At 43.1% G+C, this 16882-nt stretch overlaps 1 long non-coding RNA gene across 1 annotated transcript in view; it reads left to right on the top strand.

Moving 5' to 3' along the window:
• LOC122549158 overlaps positions 1-15878 on the top strand; it is a 19723-nt gene extending 3845 nt beyond the window's left edge. Inside the window, exon 3 of the long non-coding RNA XR_006311437.1 lies at positions 14155-15878. This is a non-coding gene — a long non-coding RNA (uncharacterized LOC122549158). The remainder of the gene's footprint in view (positions 1-14154) is intronic.
• The last annotated feature ends 1004 nt before the right edge of the window (positions 15879-16882 follow it).

The following is a 16882-nucleotide window of genomic DNA, read 5'->3' as shown; positions in this document are numbered from 1 at the left end:
GCGGTGGATGGGAGATCCCCTGAGGTAATGAGGTTATGGATGGTCTGGGAGATGATGGTTTGGTGGTGGGAGGTGGGGTCATGGTCAAGGGGGCAGTAGGAGGAGGTGTCCGCGAGTTGGCGTCTAGCTTTAGCAGTGTAAAGATCGGTGCGCCAAACTACCACCGCGCCTCCCTTGTCTGCTGGTTTGAAGGTGAGATTGGGGTTGGAGTGGAGGGCTGCGCGTTGTGAGGGTGAGAGGTTGGAGTGGGTGAAAGGGGAGGACAGATTGAGGCGGTCAATGTTGCGGCGGCAGTTGGATATGAAGAGATCGAGGGCGGGTAAGAGGCCAGCACGGGGTGTCCAGGTGGCTGGGGTGTGTTGGAGGCGGGAGAAGGGGTCTTCAGAGGGTGGGCGAGAATCCTGGTTGAAGAAGTAGGTGCAGAGGCGAAGGCGGAGAAAGAAATGCTCAATGTCTAGCTGCGTGTCGAACTCATTGATCCGGGGGCGCAGGGAGATGAAGGTGATGCCTCTGCTGAGGACTGATCACTCATCCTCAGAGTGGGAGGTCTGGAGGGATGGTGAAAATACGGCAGGGCTGGGAGCTAGGACCTGGTGTGGGGCTGGAGGTGGGAGTGGGGGCGGAGATCGACGTGGGAGTGGCATAGTGTGCGGTGTGGTCCTTGAGCAGGTGAGTGACGTCACTGGGGGCGGAAGAGGCTGCGGTGACGGCAGCTCCGGGGGCGGAAGTGGTGCGCCGGGCAGAAACAGCGATTGTCCCGGTTGCCGTGGATGCAGCGGCGGCTGCGTATCTGTCGGCGATGGTCTTCCTGGCAATCGTGGAGTCGGTTGTCTGGACGGCGATCACAGAGGCTGCATGGTCGGTGGTGGATGTTGTCCATGCAGCGGTGGGGGCCCCTGTAAAAACGCCATCCCATATTCCGAATTCCTTCACCTCCGCCGCATCTGCTCCCAGGAGGACCAATTCCAATACTGAACAACCCAGATGGCCTCCTTCTTCAAAGACCGCAATTTCCCCTCCGATGTGGTCGACGATGCTCTCCGCCGCATCTCCTCCACTTCCCGCTCCTCTGCCCTTTAACCCCGCCCCTCCAATTGCCACCAGGACTGAACCCCACTGGTCCCCACCTTCATCCCCACCAACCTCCGGATACATCGTAATCATCCTCTGTCATTTCCGCCACCTCCAAACAGACCTCACCCTTATCAGCGTTCCGGAAAGACCACTCCCTTCACGACTCCCTCGTCAGGTCCACACCCCCCCACCAACCCAACCTCCACTCCTGGCACCTTCCCCTGCAACCACAAGAAGGGCAAAACTTGTGCCCACACCTTCCCCCTCACCTCCCTCCAAGGCCCCAATGGATCCTTCCATATCCATCACAAATTCACCTGCACCTCCACACACATCATTTACTGTATCCGCTGCACCCGATGTGGTCTCCTCTTCATTGGGGAGACAGGTCGCCTACTTGTGGAACGTTTGAGGAAACACCACTGGGACACCCGCACCAAACAACTCAACCGCCCCGTGGCTGAACACTTCCCCCTCCCACTCCGCCAAGGACATGCAGGTCCTTGGCCTCCTCCATCGCCAGACCCTGGCCACACGACGCCTGGAGGAGGAGAGCCTCATCTTCCGCCTAGGAGCCCTCCAACCACATTTCCCCTCCCCCCACCTCATCTCAATCTCAACCCTCGGATTATCTCAGCCTGCTTGGCACACCAGCCTCATTCCTGAAGAAGGGCCTATGCCCGAAACGTCGATTCCTGCTCCTCAGATGCTGCCTGGCCTGCTGTGCTTTTCCAGCACCACACTTTTCAACTCTGGTCCCAGCATATGCAGTCCTCACTTTCTCCTAATATTATGTAAACAAACAAGTACAGATGATGTAAGTCTAAAACATTAGTGGAAATTTCTGGAAGCATTCAATACAGCAGGAAGAATTCAGAAGTGTAAAGATAATAGTGCAGTAACAGTGGGGGATTTCACAAGGGATGAATGCACTTCCGCCTAGGAACCCTCCAACCACAAGGGATGAATGCAGATTTCTCCAGCTTTCTCATTTCCCCTCCCCCCACCTTTATCTCAGTCCCAACCCTCGGACTCAGCACCGCCTTCTTGACCTGCAATCTTCTTCCTGACCTCTCCAGCCTATCGCCCTCACCTTAACCTCCTTCCACCTACCGCATTCCCAACACTCCTCCCCCAAGTCCCTCCTCCCTACCTTTTATCTTATCCTGCATGGCACACCCTCCTCATTCCTGAAGAAGGGCTTATGCCCGAAACGTCAATTCTCCTGCTCCTTGGATGCTGCCTGACCTGCTGCGCTTTTCCAGCCAAGCATTTTTCAGCTCGGGATTTCAACTTCCCCAATATTAACTGGATAGACAATGTCAGAGGCCCAGGGGTTCTTAAAATGTTACCAGGATAGCTTTATAATCCAGTGAGTAGAAAGAACTCCAATGGGGGTAATGCTGGACCTAATTTTAGGGAATGAAGCCAGGCTAGTGGTAAATGTAGCAGTGGGGAACCTTTTTGGTAATCAGATGGACCAATGGGCTGAGAAGTGGCAGATGGCATTTAATTTAGATAAGTGTGCAGTGTATACACTTAATAGGAAAGTCCTAGGGACTGTTGTGAAACAAAGAGAGCTTGGAGTGCAGGTTTATAATTCCTTGAAAGTGGAGACACAGGTAGACAGGATAATGAAGAAGACATTTGGTACACTTGCCTTTATTGGTCAGTGCATTGAGTATAAGAGTTGTGCAGGACATCGGTTAGGCCACTTTTGGGATACTATGTCCAATTTTGGTCTCCCTGCTATGGGAAGGATGTTGTGAAACTTGTGAAAGGGTTCAGAAAAAATTTACAAGGATGTTACCCGGTTTGGAGGGTTTCAGCCAGAGGGAGAGGCTGAATAGGCTGAGGCTTTTTTTCCCTGGATTGTCGAAGGCTGAGGGGTGATCTTATAGAGGTTTATAAAAATACACAGGGCATGGATAGGGTGAATAATCAAGGCCTTTTTCCCTGGGATAGGGCAGTCCAAAATTAGAGGGCATAAGTTTAAGGTGAGAGGGAAAATATTTAAGGGATCTAAGGGACAACTTTTTCATGCAGAGGGTTGTGCGTGTGTGGACCGAACTGCCAGAGGAATGGTGGAGGCTGGTACAATTACAACATTTAAAAGGCATCTGGATGGGTATATGATGAGCAAGGGTTTAGAGGGATATGCTTTAAATGCTGGCAAATGGGACTAGATTAAACATGTGTGGTCGGCATGGACAAGTTGGACCGCAGGATCTGTTTCCATGCTGTTCAACTCTTTTCAACTCTGACTCTAATTCCATGCAATTTAAGGTAATTATGGATAAAGGCCAAGATAGACTGGATGTAAAGATCCTGAACTAGGAGAAAGCCAATAAAATAAGACAGGACAAAGTTGTGTGGGAGCAGCTGCTTGCAGCAACATCGGTGCAATGGGTGTGTTTCAAAAGGTAATAGTAAGGGTGCAGGGCAACATGTTCCAATAAAGGTGAAAAGTAAGACCAGAATGTCCAGAGAACCCTGGATGTCAAGGCATCTACAGGATTGGATAAGGAGAAAAAAAGTCACATATAGTATACCAAAGGCTCAAAGCAATGGAAATTAGGGACAAGAGAATAATTAGGGAAAGAGTACGATCCATTAGGGACCAAACTGACCAGTCTGTGTGAAGCTGGAAGACATTGCTGAGGTTCCAAATTAGTACTTCGCATTTGTGTGTACTGTAGAGAAGAATGATGTGGATATAGAAACAAGGGAGGGTAACTATGGTATACTTGAACGAATTAGCATTGAGAGAGAGAGAGAAGAGGTATTAGTGATTTCAGTAGGCTCTTGAAAATGGATGAATCCTCAGAAGTAGACAAGATGTATCTCTCTTGCCTCTTGTGGGAGACAAGAGAGGAGATTGCATGGATTCTAACATCCATTTTCAAATCCTATCTGGCCAGAGGATGGGTGCCAGCAGACTGGAAAGCAGTTGATGTGGTACAATTATTCAGGAAGGATGTAGTGATAAACTAGGAAACTACAAGCCAGTAAGTTTATCATCTGTGGTAGGGAAATTATTGGGGGGGGAAAAGAAAATCTGAGGGTCAGATTTAATCTCAACTCGGAGAGACAAAAATTAATCAAAGATAGTCAGCACGACTTTGTCAGGAGAGATCACATTAACAAATTTGGTTTCATTTTCTGAGGAGGTGACTGTGTGTAGATGAGGGTAGTGCAGATGATGTAGTCTAAATGGTCTTTGTTAAGGCTTTTGATAAGATTTCACATGGAATTGGTTAAGTAGCTAAGAGATTATGGAATCCAAAATTGGCTTAGTGGCAGGAAGCAGAGGGTGGTGGTCAAAGTGTGTTTTTGTGACTGGAAACCTGTGTACAATGATGTACCACAGGGTTCAGTGTGAGATTCCTTGCTATTTGTTATGATCTAGAAGTGAATGTAAGAGGCATGATCAGTGAGTTCACAGATGACATGAAAATTTGTGATGTGATAAATAACGAGGAGAAAAGCCTTAGACTACAAGACAATATAGGCAGCCTGGTCAGATGGGTTGGTCAGTGACAAATCGAATTTCATCCTGAAAAGTGTGTGAGATGATGTATTTTGGAAGGACTAACCAAACAAGGGATTACTGTATAAATTGAACAGTAGGACTCTAGCAAGTACAGAGGGACCTTGGTATGCATATCCATAGATGTTTGAAGGCAGCAGGGTAAGCAGATAAGGTGGTTAAGAAGGAAGGGGAGATACTTTTCTTTATTAGTCAATAACTTTGAACACAAAAGTGAGGAGGTTATGGTGAAGCTGTTTACCATGCAATTTAGACCACTGCTGGAGTACTATGTGGCCACACTACAGGAAGGATGTGATTGCATGAGAGAAGGTGCAGAAGAGATTCACCAGGTTATTGTCTGGCTGGAGCAACTCAGCTATGAATAGCAACTACATAGGCTGGTGTTGTTTTCCTTAGCGTGGAAAAAGATAAGGGGATTCTGATTGAGGTGCACAAAGTTCTGAGGGAAATATTGGGTGAAGCCTTTACCCTTAGGAGAGGGGTCAATAACCAGGGACTCAGTTTTAAGATATTGAGGGAATTTGAGGGAAACCTCTTTTCACCCAAACTTTTGTAGATATCTGGTCTTTACTGCTCTTAAGAGATCTTAGAGACAGGAACCTTCAAGACATTTAAGAGCTGTTTAGATGAACACTTGAAATACCATACCATACAAGGCTATGGGTCAAGTGCTAGAAAATAGGATTAGAATAGATAAATGTTTGATGACCGGTATAGCCACGATAGGCTGAAAGGCCTCTTTCCGTGCTGTACTCTATAACAGGCCATGTCTATGGAAGAAACACAAGTTGACGTTTTCAGGCATTGTTATCTGAAGGGAAAAAATGCTTTTCTGATGTACCTGAAATATTAATTTGTGTTCTGTCTGTGAATGCTGCTAAATCTATTGAGTATCTTGAGCATTTTCATTTTGCATTTCCAGCACACACTGGAATGGGGGATAATCAGAAACAAATAATTAGTTTATTATAGGCAATAAAATTTCCCTGAATCCTGCTCAAGATTTATTTGAAATATTATAGATTTACTGTGACTATTTGCTTTATTAATCATGTAGGGCCAGATTTCTTCCTGGATGATAAATGTTGAAAAATTTGCAAAAACAAGTTCAAATATTTCATGTTACAGAAACCGTTCAAAGAGCGAGTTGCTAAATAAGAATAAGGAATGTGAGAATATAGTACAATATAATAGAAAGCAATCACAGTTCATTTCCTGTGCAGACATTTGCAAAGCTAAAATACTGCAGATGCTGGAAATCTGGAGTAAAAACATAAACGTTGGAAAGACTCAGAATATCTAGCAATAGCAGGTCATAGAATTGTAACATTAAGTATCTCTCCATGGATGCTGCCATGCTGGCTGAGTGCTTCTAAAACATTCTGTTTGACTTGATTCAAATTTATTGATAAGATGGAAGGTGCTTAGCTGTAGTCAAATAAATTAAAATGGATCAGGCATGATACACAACATTATTAACATTTACTATGTTGAAAGCCTAAATTTCCATTAACAAAGAAGAAATCTCCTTACGAATTAAGAAAATCATATTCTGGTAATGTAGCATGTGAATGTTTTAAGAAGAATTCCCCCGATAGGAAACGTGTCCAATGTATTTTCTGAGTCGAACAGATCTTTTCCCCTCAATCTGTGACCTACCTGTCCTGTACTTGTGTTGGGCTGCAGTGACATGGATGCCAGTATTGAATAGACGTAATCTCTGGTTGATTCTTTCTTCACCAGTCTATATGCGCTAAAACCACATGTGCATCTGAAATCAGCTAACACTGCTCAGAATACCAAGCAGATCCAGGACCATCCTGCTCTTCTATAGTTCAGTCTGATATTGGGTATTTAATTAGCAGAGGAGTATGATGTCAAATTTCTTTTTAAATATCTTCTAGTATTTCATCTTCAACCATTTTATATTTTCATCCCTTTTCCTCCCCAAGGGACCAGTTAGTGGTATTTTCATTCTTCCATTTTCTCCCATTGTTCTTCTGGCCAAGGCATGTTCTGATTTCCAAATGCCTGCTGCACATGAATAGCTACTTCCCATCTAGAGTAAGTGGCTAATGGAACATCTGTTGAACAGCAGCTGGGAAGTCTTCTAAGTAGGCAAATATTACGGTCACCTATTCTCAGTCATGGACAGTAATTTGCACAGTTTCACTTAAGAATGAGTTGCTTTTGCCACAGGCCAAATGATGTAAGTCGCCTACCTTGTTACCAGGTACCACCTGAAAGGATGCTTCCCCACCAAAATGCCTTTCATATCCTCAGGCCATCCCAAAATATTCATAGCCTTTTGAAAATGTGGTCACTGCACCTTGGCTTGTCACTTCATCTTAAAGATAGCACCTTTACCAATGCAACAAGCCCCTTAATTGGTTTGCATTGTATTCTTGACATTTTCATGTGTAGTAGAGTTATGCTAGTATATGGTTTCATGGATGCTAATCAATGGTGGTGTTATGATAATGTCACTGGACTAGTAATCTAGAGCCCAAGCTAATACTCTGGAATGTGCATTCAACTTCCATCATTTAAATTCAGAACTTAAATTCAGTTCATACACCTGAAATTTAGGTAATCTTAGTTTTGTGGTCAATTCTGAACCACCACCACCACCACCACCGCCATCATTGATTGTTGTAAAAACCATTTTATTTTCTACTCTTAATTGACCTCTGGTTACTAGGCCAATTCATCAGTTCAGAGGAAATTTACAATTGGCAGCGAATGTGATGTCCGCAGCTCACGTAACTTCCAACTTCCTCCAGCCCTGAGACACACGACATCATCTTCACACTGACTGTGGTCTCGTGTCTATATTCATTCTTTCCTCTTCCAACTCCACTGCAGCGGTAGAGTCTTGAGGCATCTTGACAATCTTCTCTTGAACCACTTTTTCTGTAAAATCTATAAGCCTTCGAAGAACTTCTTTCCAGCCATGCTCCCACTGAACTCCTGCAAAACTGCTTGCTGTTCATTTTCAACTAGAAGCACAATTTTAAAGCTGTATGTTGTTCCACCTGATATCTGTTCCAGAGTCTTGGTTGAACCCAACAGTGACATGGGTTTTCACTCTGTGCGATGAACAGCTATACATTTATATATATTTTTTAATATAAACATGGAGAATGTTATGGAAATTTGTAGCTGTAGAGTGAAAAAATGCTAAACAATTCATTAGAAGGATGATATACTATTTAAAGTACCAGCAGCAAATTACAAATACAGCTGCCAAGGCAGCGATTGGAAAGAACAAGAGAGATCACACAAGCTCACTTAAATTAGATTAAATCATTGTGAATATCCACTAGTTGCCTTGACTGAAAATGGGATATATTATCATCACCATTGTGTTTTTTATGAACAGTAAAGTTTTAAATTTATTGAGGGATCTCATGAAATGCATTTGAGGCACCTAACACTATCGTTTTGGTGGCTTTGTTCAATCCACACGGTAACACCGTTGAGTACAAATGTTTTTATTGATCGATCAAAAGGCATTCTCCATGGTAGAGAAAAGTTATTGTTGCTGGAATCTTACTGAGGCCATGTCCTTATCTTGTACCTTCTGTAAGATTAAAGTTAGAGAGAAAAACTGCAGCTTACTATAAACTGTGATCAATGCCCTACTTAAGCCTGATACTATACTGGGGACAATGCCCAGTATTTCAAAGGCTGGGCTGCAAAGAAAAACACATGGGATGCAGCCCAACTCTGCTTCACAGTTTCAGGACAAACAGTGCACAGTTTTTACGTACATTTCAAAAATACAATATTGGATGGTGAAAGGTGGAATGTGAGATGAGAAACTATTATTTTCATACTCTTGCCCTCTCCATACATAAAGATAGGATCAGGTTAGTGTGTGGAATGAACCGCCAGAGAAAGTTACAAGTACAGTTACAACATTTAAGATATATTTGGATATGTACATGATTAGGAAATATTTAGAGGGATATGGACCAAACGCAGGCAAATGGAACTAGTTTAGTTTGGGAAACTTGGTTGGCATATATGAGTTGGATGGAAGGATCTGTTTCTGTTCTGTATGACTCTGACTCTATCAAATGATGACTTTTGTCCTAAAAAACGTTAAAATTGCAGAGAAGTGTTGTATTTAGTCATGGATTTTTTTAAAAAGTAATTCAAGGGAATGTGGGCATCGTTGGCTGGGCCAGCATTTATTGCTTATCCCTAATTACCCTTGGGGAAGGTGATAGTGTGGTGTCTTTTTGAACCATTATAGACTTTGGGGAGTAAAGACAATGCTATTAGAATTGGAGATCCAGGATTTTAACCCAACAACAATGAAGGATCAGTGATATTGTTCCAATTCAGGACAGAGTGTAGTCTGGAGGGAAATCGCAAATGGTGATGTTCCATGTATCTCCGGCTCTTGTCCTTCTAGGTGGTAGTGGTAATGAGTTTGGAATGTAAACTGGGCCAACAATCCCCACAAGTAGTAAGACTGAATGAGGTGGTGCTATTAGTAACTGCTTAGCTGGACCATTTACCAAACAAACGCACTCAGCATTATGGCTAAGAACAGTAAGCAATCATAACTTCTCAAATTTCTTTCTTCTCTCGAATTTTCTTTTGATTTCAGCTGGACCCACTGCTGTGGAGAATGGAGACTGTCCAAATGGCCCATGTCATCTGTCTGAAATGGCTAACATGGGACGGTTTGTTTAGAAAGAAGCAAGTGCAGTGTTTAGCATTCATTTCAAGAGGATTAGAATAAAAGAGAAGGAATGTACTGCTAAACCAGGGTGCTGGTCAGTCTGTATTTGGAGTATAATAAGCAGTTTTGGGCCCCTGTATCTAATGAAGGATGTGCTACCCTTGGAAGGGGTCCAGAAGAAGCTCATAAGAATGACCCCAGAAATGAAGGGCTTGTCATGTTAGGAGTGGTTGAAGATTTGGCTCCATACTCAATGGAGTTTAGAAGGATGAGGGGGATCTCAAAGTAACATACAGAATACTGAGAGGCCTGGAGACAGAAGATGTTTCCACTAGTAGGAGAGAGTAGGATCGAAGGACACAGCCTCAGAGTGAAGGGATGACTCTTTAGAACTGAGATGAGGAGGAATCCTTTCAGCCAGAGTGTGGTGAATTTGGGGAAGTCATTGCTACAGAAAGTTTTGGAGGCCAAGTCATTGATTGTCTTTAAAACAGATAAGTTCTTGATTAGTATGGAGCTCAAAGGTTATGGGAAGAAGACAGGAGAATGGGTTTGAGAAAAGTATCAGCCATGGCTGAATGGTAGACCAGATTCAGTGGCCAAATTCTGCTCCTATATATCTTATGTTCTTATGGTGTCCAGCACAAAGGGTCAGCAGTGCAACTTGCTGGTGACGTGATGTTGCCTCCTTCTGCAAAGTTTGTGTAAGTATTGGGCGGTGTTATTGGAGGTATTGTGGTGAGTTGCTGGATTTGGGAGGGAGTGTCAAACAGCAAACAGCACGGTGAATTTAGTGATCTGTCCACACAGACTGAAATAGGTGTGGGGACTGTGGTTGCATTGCCTCTTGGTTTGTAGTATGCTGAGGAGAAGCAGCAAAGACTGCAGACAGGGGAATCTCGGGGTAGAGGAAAGAAGGAGTACCTGGGATGCCATTTTAAGCTAATTCACCAACCCTGCAATACCATCTTCCTGAACATGTGACCACCTATGGGATCTGGCTCTAGAGATACTGGCACACTAGGTGTCTCACCTAAAGGACTGCTATTCTAATGGTTACTAAAAGCACAGACAGTATTTTTATCACAATCCTGTCAGCCAGCTGCAATGTAGGTCAAGAACCACCAGTGACACCCAGGGGGAGATTTTGAAGAATTAAGTGATTAGCTCCAGGACCCCAATCCAATTGAAGACAGTGAGATGGAGACCATCCAGCACCTGCAAGAATGACAGCCCCACAATCGGTGAGCGAATGAGAGGACGCTTCAAGATGGAGGTCCACCCTGAACACTGTCCAGTATTTTTAAAGTTAAAAGTCACACAATGCCAAGTTATAATCCAGCAGGTTGGACTATAACCTGGTGTTGTGTGATTTTTAACTTTGTCCACCCCACTCCAACACTGGCTCCTCCAAATCAATATTTTAAAATCTAATGTAGCCATAGCTGCCAGACCAGCATTGTGGAGAGGAAATCTTTCCAATCACAAAATTGTTAAGTTGGGGTGCACAGTGGCTCAGTGGTTAACACTGTTGCCTCACAGCACCAGGGACCTGAGTTCGATTCCCACCTCAGGCAACTGTCTGTGTGGAGTTTGCACATTCTCCCTGTGTCTATGTGGGTTTCCCCTGGGTGCTCTGGTTTCCTCCCACAGTCCAAAGATGTGCAGGTCAGGTGAATTGGCCATGCTAAATTGCCCATTGTGTTAGGTGCACTAGTCAGGGATATTCCCCTACTCGGGTAGGGGAATAAGTCTGGGTGGTTTACTCTTTGGAGGGTTGGTGTGGGCTTGTTGGGCCAAACGGCCTGTTTCCATACTGTAGGGAATCTAATCTTAGTGCAGAAGGAGACCAGTGGGCCCATTGTGTGTGTGAAAAGCTCCAAAGAATGACCTATGCCACAGCTCTAATCTTCTGGCAGAAGGAGTGAAGTTGGGAATTAAAAATTAAATTAAATATTGCCCAGGACTCCAGACTGCCACCTGACCTGGATGGAGGTGGATTCCCCAGGCTTCAACCTTGGCAGGGGCACCAGAAACTACCTAGTGGATGTGAAGAGTGTCTGTAAAAAGCACCTTTATTGGCTGCCCACCATTGACATGTTACAACAGAGCAGCACATTGGTTGAGAGCATAAAGTTGCTGATACAGCACCTCTAGATTCCAATGAAAATATATTGCAGCGTGTCATTGTCTTTTCCAACAGTACCATGGTGAATTTTTGCCTTCTTGTCAAAGTCGTTAAACTGAGCCTGAGAGTGCATTAGTGGTGGGCAGTGGGGAAATTGAAGGTACAAACCAACCTTGGCCTACTGTGCTAGATGTTGGAGCTTCAGCATAGCCAAAACCTGCTCCCACACCAATATATTTTCCTTTCCTGTATAATACGGCTATGGCCATTAAAGCAAATTATGTTGAAAAGCAAGACTGAACTGTCAATTCACATCTATAGTTCTCAAAACCACAGGTATGATGTTATACTCCCTACTAACCACATCTCCTACACACTGTCAGAAGTGTGCCTAGACAACCTGCACCCAGGCAGAATAAGCCATTTGTTGTTGTAACCTTTCTCAGACAAGATCAGTGACTTAACTGTACTGCATGTGTGGAAGAGGAAAAAGGTTAGTGAGCAACCTTTGTATCCTTTCTTTATTCTGAAGGAAATGGGGAAAATGTACCAAGCAAGGGCATCTGATGGTCTGAGCAGTTCATTGTGAGATAACAAAAATGTTTGTCTTTTAAAAACCTCCTGTTTGAAATAACTGAAAATTAGTATGGGGGATGTACAGTCAGTGCACAGTAGCAGAACCTTTAGAAAATTCATGCTGTTCACAGCTAGCATGCAGGGATGGGGTCTCCAGATACTCCTGAGAAGGATATTCATTCTAATAATTGTTACGCATTCACATCATGCAGGCAATATGTTTCTTACAGCAGAGGGGTGTCTGGTGCAGCAACAATCCCAAACTATAGAATTGGCAAATAGAAACCTGTATAAATAAGTGCCTCCGGGAAGCTGTAGATTCCTGATTCCTCACATTCCTTTTGCCATGTCATACTCTGAGCTCTGGAATGGAGTCTGTGGTAAAGTACAAGTATCAACACAGACTTTCACAGAAACAAGTTGCAGGCAAAGGGATCTGAATGCACAATTTGATTTCGTAAGTTAATAGCAAGTCATTCAAATGCATCTTCAAACCACAGCAGAGTTCAGATGTTCAGCATGAGCACAAGACCCAATCTGCAAGTGGGTTTCTAACTGTAAGTCTGATTGTTTTATCTGAAGAACACAGGCATAGAATTTGCAGAAAAATTATAATTAATCTGTCATGATAAACATCCTTTGGCCAATTTTTCTCCTCCAGTGAAGGCATTCCTTCCTCGGCTACTATTTTATTGGCACATGCCCATCTAATATGTAGCCAATACAATTATTTGCATGTTAACTGTTTGACAAAGTGTGCCATGGCCACATCTAAGCACAGTTGTCCATCCATAGTTGACAGAGGGTCTTAGAACCTTAGAATCAAATAGAGTAAAATCAGTCCAATGTGGAAACAGGCCCTTCAGCCCAACATGCCCACACCGACCATCCAAAGAGTAACCCACCCAGACCCATTCCCCCCTACCCTATATTTATCCCTAACTAATGCGCCAAACCTACACACCCCTGAACACAATGGGCAATTTAGCATGGCCAATTCAACTAACCTGCACATTATTGGACTGTGGGAGGAAACCGGAGTGCCGGGAGGAAACCCACGTAGACACATGGAGAAGATACAGACTCCAAACAGACAGTCGCCCAAGGCCGGAATCGAGCCCGAGTCCATGGTACTGTGAGGCAGCAGTGCTAGCCATTGTGGATAATCCTAGGACTGAGAGGCCATGACTGATTTTCTCCTTATGTTGAAGTGTTGAGCTCACAGTAGTATACATGTTATGAGTTATAGTGAAGTTTAGACTCTGTTGTTATGTACATAACACGATTATTTATCTGAATAAACAGCAAGAAAAGAAATTACTGGTTAATCTGAATTTGCAGTACCATTGGAAAGGAATTTGGAGAAAAAAAAACACAAATTTAAATAACATCTTATTTGTCTACAAGATTCTCTAAATCACTTTTTATTAATTATAAAATATTTAGAGAACTCTTTGCTCTTCTGATAGTGCTTTGGAATATTAACAAAAATTTGAAACAAGCATACTGAACCTTTTTTGTCACAGCTACATGAGAGCTACTTTGTCAATGCAAGACTGTCTTCATACTGCCCTGGACTCTCATTCCTGGTATGTGCATAAATCATGAAATGGAAATTCATCCAACAGTGCCATTATATAGGGTAGGCTCCCAGTTGAATTCCCATTATAATAGGGCAAGGGGGGGAAAATCAGAGAAGCCATTAATGCAATATCAGTAAATGTGTTTCCTTTTTGTGGAGCACATCCAACAAATAGAAGTCAAAGTAGAGGGAGACAGTGAGACTATTGGCAATCTCCCATCAGTCAGCCACATGGAAGCACCACTGACCATGTTAGAGAGAAGGAAAATAATCAAAATGCCAAGCGTACTCTTCTGTCAAATTTTACAAGCAGGAGGAGGGGAGAGATGAGGGCAAATGTGAGTCAGATAGGGAAGCAGCGATATGCCTGATCACAGCCATTTTTCACAGCCTCAATCCCAATTATGGAGGAATCTAGGCTGGGTTGGTCAAATAGCAAAGCTAACGAAGGGAGCTGCCATAGTCATTGTAGAATTACAGCAAACAAAGCCTGTGATGTTGTCATGTATATTGTTTGAGTATTGTGTTTTTCATTGTGTTAATAGGTCCTTTCAGTTCTTGATCAAGAATCCAATCCAAGGTAATGGTCTGAAAGAATCTTCTTTCTCCTGATTATAAGTGATCTGCGTTAACGGATTACCTTATTGCTTCTACCTACCTTTGGTGGGTGCTATCTGGACCACTGCTCCAACGGATAACTCAATGTTATGAATGTGGACTGACTAAACAAAGCTGATCTGTGATATTTAGGTACCTTTGTTCTAAGCACTGTATATACCCCAAATAATATTGTTTCCGATACATTTCTGTTTAAATAAACAAAGATGTTTACACACATGGACAGGAATGTTAGCAGAGTACTGTATTTTATTGCTAGAAGAAGCAATCCATTTTCTTTTTAACTCTTGGTATCTGCAGATCATGAATGGAGGAAAACAGAAGGAGTGTGATTTTATGAATTTTTGTTAAAGTGAAAAGCAGACCAATTTGTTAGCTCATCAGTGTTACATTCAGTTAACATTTAGAATAAAAAGGCCTAAAAGCTCCTTCCACAGCCTCATCTTCTGGAAACCAAAATGACTGGCAGTAGATTTGACCGTTATTGTGAGACTAGTCCTTTTATGATCCTCCAGCTGCGTACATTGAAGCCCATTTTAGATTGCCGCACTGCTAACTCAGCACATACTCTGCAATAAAATCCTCTTGTTCAATGTGAATGCTGGAAAGGTCTTTTACATTGGTGACAAAGTATAGGAAACATCAAACATGACTCAGCCTTTCCAAGCCATCAATCAACTGCATCCCATTTGTTCTTAAATACGGCAACATAATCCAACTTCAGTATTCCTCTCAGCAGACATTTCCACGCATTCACCGCCCTCTGTGTAAACACATTTAGTTTAAATTATTCGTCTCTTTCTGACCTTCAGTCAGTGCAACCTTTAAGGTGTGACAACTAAAAGCATTTTTCAAGTTCAATTTATCCATCCCTATCTCTGAGTCTTGAATACTTCAGTAAGATTTCCCTCTGCTTTCACTTCTCGAACCATAATGTCCAGATTTTATAGCTGCTTCAGCTCAAGCGTCTAAAACCTGATGCAAATTTACTCACTCTTTGATGTTCGCCTGTACAAAGTCAAAAAACGTCTCAACATCAATTACGTATATGGAATTGAACCAACATGTTTTAGAAACTCACTATTGTGAATTGGAACTGCTACCATAGCCCTCTCTGTAGTTATCCTAGGATCTTCCTCGTTTACTGATGCTACATTCTGTGTTCACAGTTTTAATGATCACTAATACCCCGGATCTTTTTGTAAGTTGTGCCATGAGTGCGTTTGTGTCTGAGCCTTCAGAGGCCAGAGTGACTAATTCAGAAAAGAAAATAAGAGTCCGTTTGGCATGAAGTTACCTTGTGAGCCTGTGGACTATAAGGAATGCTGATGAGACCTTTGGTGGGTGTTCTCTGGACCATGGGTACTGGGGGAAGCACCTGTCTGGAAGTGTGGGAAGGGTGTATACCCTCTCAAACACTCGAAGCAGAGGGTGACTGTCTATACGGGTGAGTGGGTCACTGAGAGAACGCCACATTGCATGTTTATAGGTATTTATTTGCAAACATCATGGATGTTGGGGAAACAGAGGGGACCAACAAGAAGTCTCCAAATCTGTGGGCGATATGGTGGCTTAGAGGTTAGCAATGCTGTCTCACAGCACCAGGGACCAGGGTTTGATTCCAGCCTTGGGGAGTTTGTACGTTCTCCCTGTGTCTGTGTGGATTTCTGCTGGGTGCTCTGATTTCCTCCCACAGTCCTTAGATGTGCAGGTTAGGTGGATTAGCCATGGTAAATGCAGGGTTACAGGGATAGGTGGAGGGCTGGGATGTTCATTGAGGGTCAGTGTGGACTTGATGGGATGAATGGCCTCTTTCTATGCTGTAGGGATTCTATGATTCTTCAACCACAGTTTCAAAACTGGAACGAATAGTGTCCAGGTAGCAAACAATCCAGGACACAAGATAACCACCTCAAATAAGGGGCAGTTCCATAAAATCCAGGGCTGCTGGTCACTTTGTCTGAAATGCCACCTGCCAGCCTCCTCCAGTCCTCTCAGATCTTTGTGTTGTTCTGACTCTGAATTGCTAGATCATCCCTGATTTTCATTGCTGCACTATTGATAGCCATGCTTTCAGCTGACTATACACTTAGCTCTAGGATTCTCTCTCCAAATCTTTCAGCCTCTCTTCATATAAACTGCTTCAATTGCTTGCTGTCAAATTTGGTTTGATGATATTCCTATGAAGTGCCTTAATATGTTAAATATATAAATGTATGTTATTGAAAATAATAAATTCCGTGAGCCACTTGAACTGTTTCTGTGATTACTTATCACCCTGAAATATAATGTAAAATATTTGTAACAGATGGGTGGTGTCTGTACAATGCATTGTACAGTGAACATCATGGAGTAGTAAGGAATGTAAGACATGATTCTCTGGCGGGATGACATTGCTCCAAGCTGGGCTGATTGGGAGAAAAGACTAGGCACTTTGTCATTGGGATGAATTGAAACATTAGAGCATCAAGAAGACACTAATGTAGTCATCATGACACTGGCTATTGCTCTCAGAACACACCTTCAAATGGTTGAATTTAAATTCAATCAATAAACCTGTACTGATAAACTAGTTTAAGGGTGACTACAAAACCAAAATTATGAAAACTCTTTAGAGAAGAAACCTGCCGTCCTTAGCTGGTCTGACCTTTATGG

Source organism: Chiloscyllium plagiosum, chromosome 4 (assembly GCF_004010195.1).
Source record: "Chiloscyllium plagiosum isolate BGI_BamShark_2017 chromosome 4, ASM401019v2, whole genome shotgun sequence".
Lineage (NCBI taxonomy): Eukaryota > Metazoa > Chordata > Chondrichthyes > Orectolobiformes > Hemiscylliidae > Chiloscyllium > Chiloscyllium plagiosum.
Note: the sequence above shows the minus strand (reverse complement) of the source record. Positions and strands in the feature narration are given on the sequence as shown.